This window comes from Hipposideros armiger, unplaced genomic scaffold, assembly GCF_001890085.2.
Source record: "Hipposideros armiger isolate ML-2016 unplaced genomic scaffold, ASM189008v1 scaffold_353, whole genome shotgun sequence".
Classification (NCBI taxonomy): Eukaryota; Metazoa; Chordata; class Mammalia; order Chiroptera; family Hipposideridae; genus Hipposideros; species Hipposideros armiger.
The window spans coordinates 580912-591266 of NW_017731703.1; the positions used below are offsets into that span (position 1 = coordinate 580912).

General features: G+C 37.4%; 2 pseudogenes; one reads left to right on the forward strand and one right to left on the reverse strand.

Moving 5' to 3' along the window:
* Window positions 1-1994: 1994 nt before the first annotated feature.
* On the forward strand, window positions 1995-2589 carry LOC109392878 (protein BTG4 pseudogene; annotated as a pseudogene).
* Window positions 2590-4136: 1547 nt separating this feature from the next.
* Window positions 4137-5739, reverse strand: LOC109392883 (importin subunit alpha-1 pseudogene; annotated as a pseudogene).
* Window positions 5740-10355: the final 4616 nt, after the last annotated feature.

The following is a 10355-nucleotide window of genomic DNA, read 5'->3' on the forward strand; positions in this document are numbered from 1 at the left end:
TTCCTGACAAATATAATATGTTTTTCATTTGACCAATTGTGGACTTGTAGTTTTCAGAAGCTTAGGTTAATTTTAATGTGCATATATTTTCTTTGTAATTTATAAATGAACCTTTCATATTAACCAAGCATCGACCTAATTTAAGGCATATTACCAGTTGTTAGTATTTTAATATTCTGATATATTATTGAAATACAGATAATACAAACAGTAAGTCTTAATGTTTTATCTTCAAAATGTATTTCACTGTTGCATTTGAATTCATTCTCAGATGGTTTACTTAAAAGCAAATGTTAAAGATCACTGGGGGGATAGCTGTTATATTCAGCCTCTCCTCCATCATTCCTTGTCAAGATGGAGGAAATGAGCTGAATCTGATAAAGTTCAGCTGAAGCTGAATTTTCCTTTATTAAGTCTTATGGAGGGAAACAGCAAATATTTTTTTTTCTTTAAATGAGGGACCAACTTTGAAAAGCTAATAAATGGTTAGGCAAAATGATTTTATTGAATAAACATGAAAGAAAATGCACCAAAATGGCTCTTTGTAGTGATATTTAAATAAATAATATATTGCCTCTGGAAGGATTAATTTTTACTTTAGTAAATAATCTTATACTTCCACCTTTATATAACATTCAAAATAAAACACATTAGATATATGGGGGACTGTTTTTTGCTTAATGAATCAATAAGAATTAAAATGTTTCTTAAAAAGGTGATGATTAATCTCATTTAAAATAAGATAAATGGAAATTAAAGCTATTATGTATGTGGTAAGTAGAATAATACCCCCTGTCCCAGAAATGTTCATATCTTAATCAGCAGAACCTGTAAATATGTTCAGTTTCATTACAAAAGGGACTTAAAGTTGCAGCTAGAATTAAGGTTGCTACTCAGCTGACCTTAAAATAGGCAGATTACTCAGGATTAGTCACATGGATCCAATTTAATTGCAAGAGTACTTAAAAGTAGAACAGGGAGGCAGTAGAGTGAGTCAAAGGAAGATGTCACTACTGTAGAAAGACACAGAGATGTAGCATAGCTGTTATTGAAAATGGAGGACGGGGACCATGAGCCAAGGAATGTGGAAATCATGTAGAAGCTGGAAAGGAAACGGACTATGCCTTAGAAACTCCACAAAGGAATGCAGCTCTACCGACATCTTGATTTAGCCCAGTGAGACCCAGCTTGGACTTCTGAAGTATAGAACTATAAGGTAATAAATTTTTGTTGTTTTAAGCCACTGTTTTTGTGGAAATTTGTAAAAACATCAATAGAAAATGAATGCAATGCATGCTTTTGTATTACAGCAGAAAAAGACAAAACACAGTGTAAGACCATATATATATATATATACTGAGAGAGAGAGAGAGAAAGAAAAAATATATATAAAAGATAACATGAATTGACAAAAACTTTGGTGGAGTTAATTTGACAATACTGTTTAAAATTTATATGCCATTTGTCTCTTTAATACTATTTTTGCAAGTTTATTCTAAAGTAATATTTACATGTATAAAAAATTACATATGCACAAAAATACTGATTTAAAGAATATATTTTAAATTTAACATTTTGAAATAACTAAATATAAATCAAGAGATAATTGCTTTATGTGCCTTTGCCTTTGAAAATATTGCTTTCATGAATTATAATGGGTATAGCTTCAAAGATAGACATCTTGGCAGATGGAAACTGAGTCACAGGTTAATCATCTTCAAAAGTATATGTTTTTGCAAATTTGAACATGTACCATTGTGCATAAGCAACTTATTAGAAATGGGCTGGTGAATGTAAAAATCAATGATATTGTCTCATGAATTTCAGGAATAATGCATGATGATTTGTAAAACATGTGGGAGAGAGTTGGAAACTTAAAGTATAATTATCTTATATTGTAACTCGAGCCTACTTTTTCTTGGGGTTAAAGAGCTTTTGGTGACCACCTCATAGATTTTTTTTTTGAATCATGAGATTCAACACATTGACTCTCAATTGCAACAACTGTGTTCTTTGTCACAAGATTAGTAAAATAACATGATAAATTGAGTAAACAGCAAATGGAAGACTCTGTAGAGCAGCTGATGACAATCTTGTTTGAAGTCATTGACAAGTCATTGGCACTCCGATTACCCTTCCAATGGTCAAGGCTTCATGTATATTAGGATAAACTATTGGAGTAAAGCTCCCATTCTAAAAAAGGACTTCTGCTGAAAGTGAAATGGATTTTTCTCACTTGGGACTTCCTAAGGAGATGACTATATGGTTATATCACTTTGAAGTGTGGTGTAGGTATGGGGGGAAGAAATCATCCATTTACAATTGCTTCTTTAAAGGCAGATGGGAGGAATAGAAACTTTTCCAACAAATCAGTTATACTGTTAGTAAAGCCATGTTAGATGACTCCTTTGGCACCTCCTCCAATGAAGAAAGTTATAACAGAAAACCTCAGATAATTCTAAAGACAGCCGTCCAAAGAGAATTTATTAGGTTGAAAACTTGAAACAGCCCATTCAATTTTGTTTCCGAATCCCTGAAAAAGAGAATATGGCGATGGCCATATGGACCCCTAGGAAATGCGTTGTATAAGAACCCTAAGTGTCCTAGGCCTGCTGCTATACACTGGTGGACAGGTACCACTGGGTCAAGATAAATCAGTAATAGGCAGTGGCTGGGCACTTGGTTGGATAGAGCTCAGAGGAGCGGCTTTATTTTTTCTAAAATGAAAATGAGTTGGTTTGAGAGGTCATAGAACAGAAAAAAGAACCACAATAGGGACTAGGGTGCATGATGGTGAATCCTCTCATACTACAGATCATGAGTATGTTCTTAGCTGTACATTTATTTATTTTTTTACACTGTATTTATTCATTTATTTTGATCTTCAATAGTATTTTATGTTAATTTCAGGTGTACAGCTTACTGGTTAGACATTTATATAATTTAAGAAGTGATCCCCCTGACTAGTCTAGTACCCACCTGGCACTATACATAGTTATTACCATATTATTGACTATATTCTCTATGCTTTACTTTACATCCCCATGGCTATATTGTAATTACCAATTTCTACCTCTTAACCCCTTTACCTTTTTCACCCTGTTCCCCCAGCCATCCTTCCATTTATCACCCTTATAAATCTAGTATGTATCTGACACCAGACATAGTTACTACAACATTATTGACTATATTCCTTATGTTATACACTACATCCCCATAACTACTGTACAACAATCAATTTGTACTCCTTAATCCCTTTCCCTTTCTCATTCATCCCCAAACCCCCTCCCATCTGGCAACCATCAAAATCTTCTTTGTATCTATAATTTTGTTTCTGTTTGTTTGTTTTGTTCCTTAGATTCCACATATAAGCAAACTCACATTTCAATTGTCTTTTTCTGTCTGATATACTCCACTAAGCACAATACCTTCCAGGTTTTTCCATGATGTTGCAGGTGACAAGGATGCATTCTCTTCCAAAGTCAAGCAATATTCCATTGTATATATGTACCACCTACTCTTTACCCATTCTTTCATCAAGACACCCAGGCTGCCTCCACATCTTGGCCATTGTAAACAACGCTGCAATGAATATATAAATACACACATCGCTCGAAGCAGGGTTTCTTTAGATATGTACTGAAAGTGGAAATATTGGGTCCTTCTTTGTCTCTTGTTATAACCTTGTTTTAAGGTCTATTTTATCTGGTATAAATATTGCTACCTCAGCTATTTTTTGTTGTTATTGTTTGTATCTATTTTCATGAAATATCTTATTCCCATTCCTTTACTTTCTGTATCTGTGTGTGCTTTGATCTGAAGTGAGTCTCTTGTAGGCAGCATATGAAAGGATCTTGTTTTCTTATTCATTCAGCCACTCTGGTTTTTGTTTTTTTTTTTTCAAATTTAGTCTTTATTTACAGGACACTGCAAGATATGAAATTCCACACAGATATAAGAAACTCATTGATAGGAGAAACTTCGTACAGTATGTACAGGTTGGAACTGTTCAAGTATAGTTTCATTGTAAAAAGTGCTACAATAACAAACCACACTTATAAAGAAGTCTTAGATGGGAAACAGTAAGACAAACTTATACCATAGTACACAACAACTTTATGCCTCCTCTGTACAATTTAAAAGTTGAAGATCCCAGGAGTGCCGTCCTGAAATTGGAATGCATAGCCGTCAGAGGTAGTTTCTGGCACATTTTGATCTTCCTCTTCCCTATAGAGAAATACTTCTCAATCAAAGTTAATGAAGCTCTGTACACAGACTCATTTTCATGGTTTTATAGAGCTTCAATTTTGTCCAAACCTCCACATTCTTCAGTCATTATACTAAGTTTCTCAGTTTCACCTAGTTTCTCAGCAGCCTGAAAGATATTTGAAATGGCATCAGAATAACCAGAATAATTTTGGTATCTTTCGCAGTTAAGATGTTCATCAGTGGTTCTATTATGCCACAGTGAACAAGGTATACAATCTGTTCAACTGTTCCACCACTTGGATAGTTGGTCACAACCCATAGAGCTTCCTTATGTGTCTTAAAATCTGCCTTAGAGAGAACGTCAATGAGGAATGGGACTAACCCATGGTTCACCACTTGCTGTATGTCATCTTGGTGGCCAGCTGTGATGTTTGATATTGTCCACGTGGCTTCCTTCTGGATGTTAGTTTTGGAGTTCGTTAGCAGGCTGGGAAAGATGGTAAGTGCTCCTGCATCTATGACAACCTGGGTCTGTTCATCTGTCCCAGTGACAATATTTCCAATGGCTCTTAGCACAGGAGTCACAATTGGCAATTCAGTAGCTCCTAAGAGCTTCACAAGCTAAGGCACACCTCCTGTTTTCACGACCATTTCAATCCATTCATTTGGACCATCAGTAAGATAGGAAATGGCCCAGCAGCTATCAGCTAACATTTCTGAATCGTTTTGATGCAAGAGACGAACTAAAGTAGGAAGAATTTGCTCAACAGCATCTAACGGGGTCACAGGGTTCTTGTGACACAAGTTTGAAAGTGTCAGGTAAGATTATGTAAGTAACCACATGCTAAAGATGACAGAATCACAAGAAGAGCCAACAGTGGGTCAATTGCCCAATACTTGATAACCAAGTCTCGGAAAACCGCACCATCACCTGCAATGTTTCCTAGAGCCCATGCAGCTTGTTCACAGATGTGAGTGAGCATGGGGTGATGCCAACAGGGAAATGAATGCTGGGATAGCACCTCCATCTACTACAGCCTTGGTCTGTTCTGATGTTCCAGAAGCAATGTTAGTGAGGGCCCAAGCAGATTCAAAGTGAATGGGATTACAATCAGTTCTGCCCAAGGACACAAATTTGGGGATCAAACCAGCCTGGATGATGTTTTCTATGGGTGGCTGTTTTTCCCTAGAAAGTAGTTTCCTAGAGCTTAAGTAGCTTGGAGCTGGTTTTCCCAATTCTTGCTATTTATGCCTTTGACAATATCCTCAACAGACCAATTTATGGGGCCCTGGTTGTTGCGTTTTCCTGCAGTAGAGAAGTAGCATCATCAGGAAATGAGCTTATATTTCTCCTTTTCAGCATCTGGTCATCCTTCTTAGCTTTCCTCAGCTCCACATGAACTTCTATTTGGTGCCACCTCATTTCTATACTGTCTTTCCCCTTGTTCTTGAATCTGTTAAGGTGGGCAGCTGGTGAATTAGCATTCTTGTTGGTGGACATGGTTATGAGACAAAGGGTGAAAGCTACACAGCTGGTTCAGGCTTCCACAAAAGACAGGTGCTGGGGCACACAGGCTATGGGTCTGCTACACTGCAAACCTACACCACGGATCAGCCCGGAGACCATGTCCAGCCACTCTATTTTTTGATTGGAGCATTTAATCCATTTACACTTAAAGTAATTGTTGATAGACTCATAGCTATTGCCATATTATTATTCATACTTTTGATCTTCTTTGTTTTATTCTTCTTAAAGGAGTCTATTTAAAATTTCTTGTAATACTGGTTTGGTGGTGATGAACTCCTTTAGCATTTTTTTTTTTCCGTCTGGGAAGCTCTTTACCTGTCCTTCAATTGTAAATGATAGCTCTGCTAGGTAGAGTAATCTTGGTTGTAGGTCCTTGCTTTTCACTACTTTGAATATTTCCCTCTAATGTTTTCTGGCCTGCAAAGTTTCTGTCGAGATATCAGTTGATTTCTTTATGAGAGCTCCCTTGTAGGTAACTAACTGCTTTCCTTTTGCTGCTTTTAAGATTCTCTCTTTGTCTTTAACTTGTGGTTGGCATTTCAATTTTGGTGTGGGCCTCTTTGGGTTCATCTTGTTTGGAACTCTGTGCTAGCTAAGCTTGTATATCTATTTCCTTTCATCAGGTTAGTAAAATTTTCCATCATTATTTCTTCAAACAGGTTTTCAATTCCTTGCTCTCTTTCTTCTTCTTCTTCTTCTGGTATCCCTATGATGCAAATGTTGGAATGATTGATATTGTCTCAGAGGGCTCCTTAGACTCCTCATTTTTTTTGGATACTTTTTTCTTTTTGCTATTCTGATTGGGTGTTTTCTACTACCTTATTTTCTAAATCACTGTGTGATCCTCTGCTTCATTTAATCTGTTGATTCCCTGTAGTATATTTTTCATTTCTGTTACTGTATTCTTTGTTCCTGACTGGTTGTTTTTTTATGTTTCCTATCTCTTTTCTGAAGTTCTCCCTGAGATCATTGAGCATTTTTATAACCAGTGTTTGGAACTCTGCATCTGGTAGATTGCTTGTCTCCACTTTGGTTAGTTCTTTTCCTAGAGCTCTGTTCTGTTCTTTTATTTGGGACATGTTTTTTGTCTCCCCATTTTGGCTGCCTTCCTGTGTTTGTTTCCATGTATTAGGTAGGGCTGCTATACTTTCTAGTCTTTGTAAAGTGGCCTTATGTATTAGCTGTCCTGTGGGACCCAGTGGTGCAATCTCCCTGGTCACCAGAGCCGGGTGCTACATGTGTGTCCCTTGTATGGGTTGTATGTGCCTTCTTGTAGTTGAGCCTTGGTGCTTTTGGGATGTCAATGGGAGGGATTGACCCACAGGCTGATTGGTTGTGAGGACTGGCTGTGACTACATTAGAGGAGCTGTGGTGCAAGGGATGACCCTACAGAGAAGGATTCACTCTAGCTAGGCTCTGGTACCTGCCCTGTCTGCTATTTTGTGTGTGTCATACTTGGAGGCAGCCAGATGATGCGCCGGCTTGGTCCAAAGCTGGCAACCAGGTGTGCTAGCCCTGGGGCCACCTGGGAAGGATACTGCTGCAGGCCAAGTTTAGCCACAGTGTGTGCTCTGCTCAGGGCCACCTGGGGTCAGCCACAATGCAATTCATAGATGGCTGCCACCTGCACTGGGCTTAGAGGAGCCTCAAGAGGCCAATCTGCAAATCAAGACTGGTTGTTTCTAGTGCTGTGCTTAGGACTGCTTAGCCAGAGGTACAGGGCAGGCCAAAGCCAAATGCTGCTTGTATGGGTTTTGTGAACCTTTGAGAGATTTTATAAAAGTCCACAGCCTGAGGTAAGACATGTTGTTTGCACAAAAAAGCCACTGAAAAAGGCTTGGGTGTGCCCAAAAGTTGGGTGGAGCAGGATCTCTGGAAATCACTAAATCACCAGGGTGGGGCAGATGGAAGGTGATAGCAAGTTTGCTAAATTCTCAAATACAATGCCTGCCTGCCTGGAGGTGAGTGAGCTCAACAAAGAAATGAGGGCTCCCTCCGGTTTCTTGTCTGGGAGAAAGCTGCCCCTCCAGTCTTTGCCTCAAGCCAGGCAATTCAGTTTCCCCCCATATGTCTCTAGCACCTTTTGAGCTGTTGCCTCAGTGCTGGAGCTCACAGCTAGTGACTCCATCAGCAATTAACTTCATGTGTGGGCCCTTTAAGAGGCAAGCCTAGGACTCAAGCTTCCCTCTGTCTTACAATATCCACTGAAGTTATGGAGACCTGTCTCCCCAGCACTGGAATTCTGGGCTGGGAAGCCTAGTATGGGGCTGGGAGCACTTGCTCCTCCAGGGGCTACCTCCACAGCTGAGATATTTCTCCTAATTTTTAATGGTCACATGTGGCTGTGGGACCAGCCCATTCCATCTCTATGCCCCTTCTACCAGTGTTGAGGTAGCTTCTGTATGTCCTTAGTTGTAGGGCTCCTGTTCAGCTAGACTACAGGTAATTTTCAATGATGGTTGTTCTATAGTTTAGCTGTAATTGATGTGGTCCTGAGCATAGGTGTGTTTACCTACTCTGCCATCTTGACTGGAAACTCTTAGCTGTACATTTAATTCTTATTTAAATTTATATGAAGTCTTATGTAACACTAAGGAGTGTACCCAGGAAGACAATAGAATTAGGATATTGACATGTGATATGATTAGATAAATTATGAAAAGTAACAGTTTAAATAAACATACTGCCTATTAAAGTTGTTTTTAAAAGGATACAATATGGTATAAAGTGCTTAGAACCATGTAGAAATGTTTGGACAATGCATAAACATCTGTATACAGTTTAATAAGGATTGAAATTCATTGATGCAAATATGCCTACTAAGTTAAAGTACTTTTATAGCTCTTGAAATTCTTGCCATATGATTACAAGAGCTGTGATTGAATATTGCTGTGAAAAACAATAGAATACTACAACAAAGGAAATCTATATAAAATTTTATATATGTAATCTTATTTCTAGTAAAACTTTTCTCTGAATAGTAAAGTGGAAACGTTTTTAAAGCAATAATTTTTTCTTATAAAGAGTTAGGAAGAATTAGGAGAGTTGAACCTCTTCCTAGTCTATGCAGCCTCAGTGCTTTCACAGAATGAAATTTTAAGTGCGTCACAAGGTCAACTGTGGACTATAATGTAGTAAATCCACATTTTTCTAGCTTTCTTTTATTGCAGAATTATATGCTTTCTGCAATGAAATAGTAGAGAAGGAGATGAAAATGAGAAATAGAATTTACTCATATTTAGGGCTAATCTAGGGAAATTAGTTCCATCAGTATATGTAAATATTAATTACTTATCATTAGACCTAACAGAATCTTAAGGCTGAAGGAAGCATAAATATCAATCTGTACAACTTGTCTCTGTATTATGGGTTTGGATACTGTGGTTTTTTTTCACACACAAAAAACAAACAAACAACCGACTACAGACAAAATTGGAACTTGAATACATGACATATTTTCCTATTCCCTGATGTACTAAGCATCTCATATTTGCCTGCTCAACATCAATTTGTCTGAGAAACTGTTCTTGTTTTACTGCACATGTTTTTGATTACCTATCAGTCACAGAACCTCAGATGCAAAGAATGGGTTTATGACCTATGTTTTCACTGGGGCAGTTTTCTTGGGGGAAATTTTACCTTAGTACTACTTATTGGCATAATAGTCTATTTAAATTAAATCAGGTTATGGGAATATATTTAATAAGCTTCTCATAAGTTGCAGCTATTAAGAACTATAACTGCTACAAAAATAAAATAAAATAACTGTAACTGCTATCCTTTCATATTAGTACTGTAACAATGAACCAATTCTTATATAAGGTCACCTGAAAACGTGTGGCCTCTGTGAATGTAACTTTGGGGTCCAAGAAACAGCTCTTAGAAATCAAATTAAAGTAAATTGGAAATTACTAAATCAGGAGGTGGGGTGATTGTTTAGTGCAGCACTGTGCTAGAAAGATAGATGATAGATGATAGATAGATGGATAGATAGATAAATGATGGATGGGTGAATGGGTGGATGAACAGATAGACAAATCAATGAATGAATGGATGACTAAAACGATTTCTTGGCACACGAGAAATATGAGATTAAATTCTATTTAATTCTACTAAATATATTCTAATTATGTTTTTATATAATTAAATATTAACTTAATTCAAATAACCTTTATGATACCAGTTTATGAAATTGTTCAGCAATTGCCTCATAGCTAGGTATACAATCCTTTTCTAATCTCTTCTGATCGTATACAAAAATAATGTTTATCCTATAGTTTTTATGTCTACTGATAAGCCAACTCCTTGAGTCAGGAGAGGCTAAAGTCTGCAGAGCACAAATGGCTTGCCGCCCCCCACCCCCCCAACCCTGATGATGATAACAACACCCCAAATTTCTCTCTTCTCCCTGATCTTGTCATGGTAATTCTTCACTGTATTGATAGCTTTCTAATTCCCCTGATTGCCTGTCCCAGAGCTTTCCTAATTGTCCTGCATAGAACAACTGGTCTGAGGTACCTGGTCATCTATTACAAAAGCATTAAAAGAACTACTTACTGGCTCCTCTTTCTTGGCTGGAGATGCTAATGAAAGAAATCAAATTAAAATTGACTCTCTT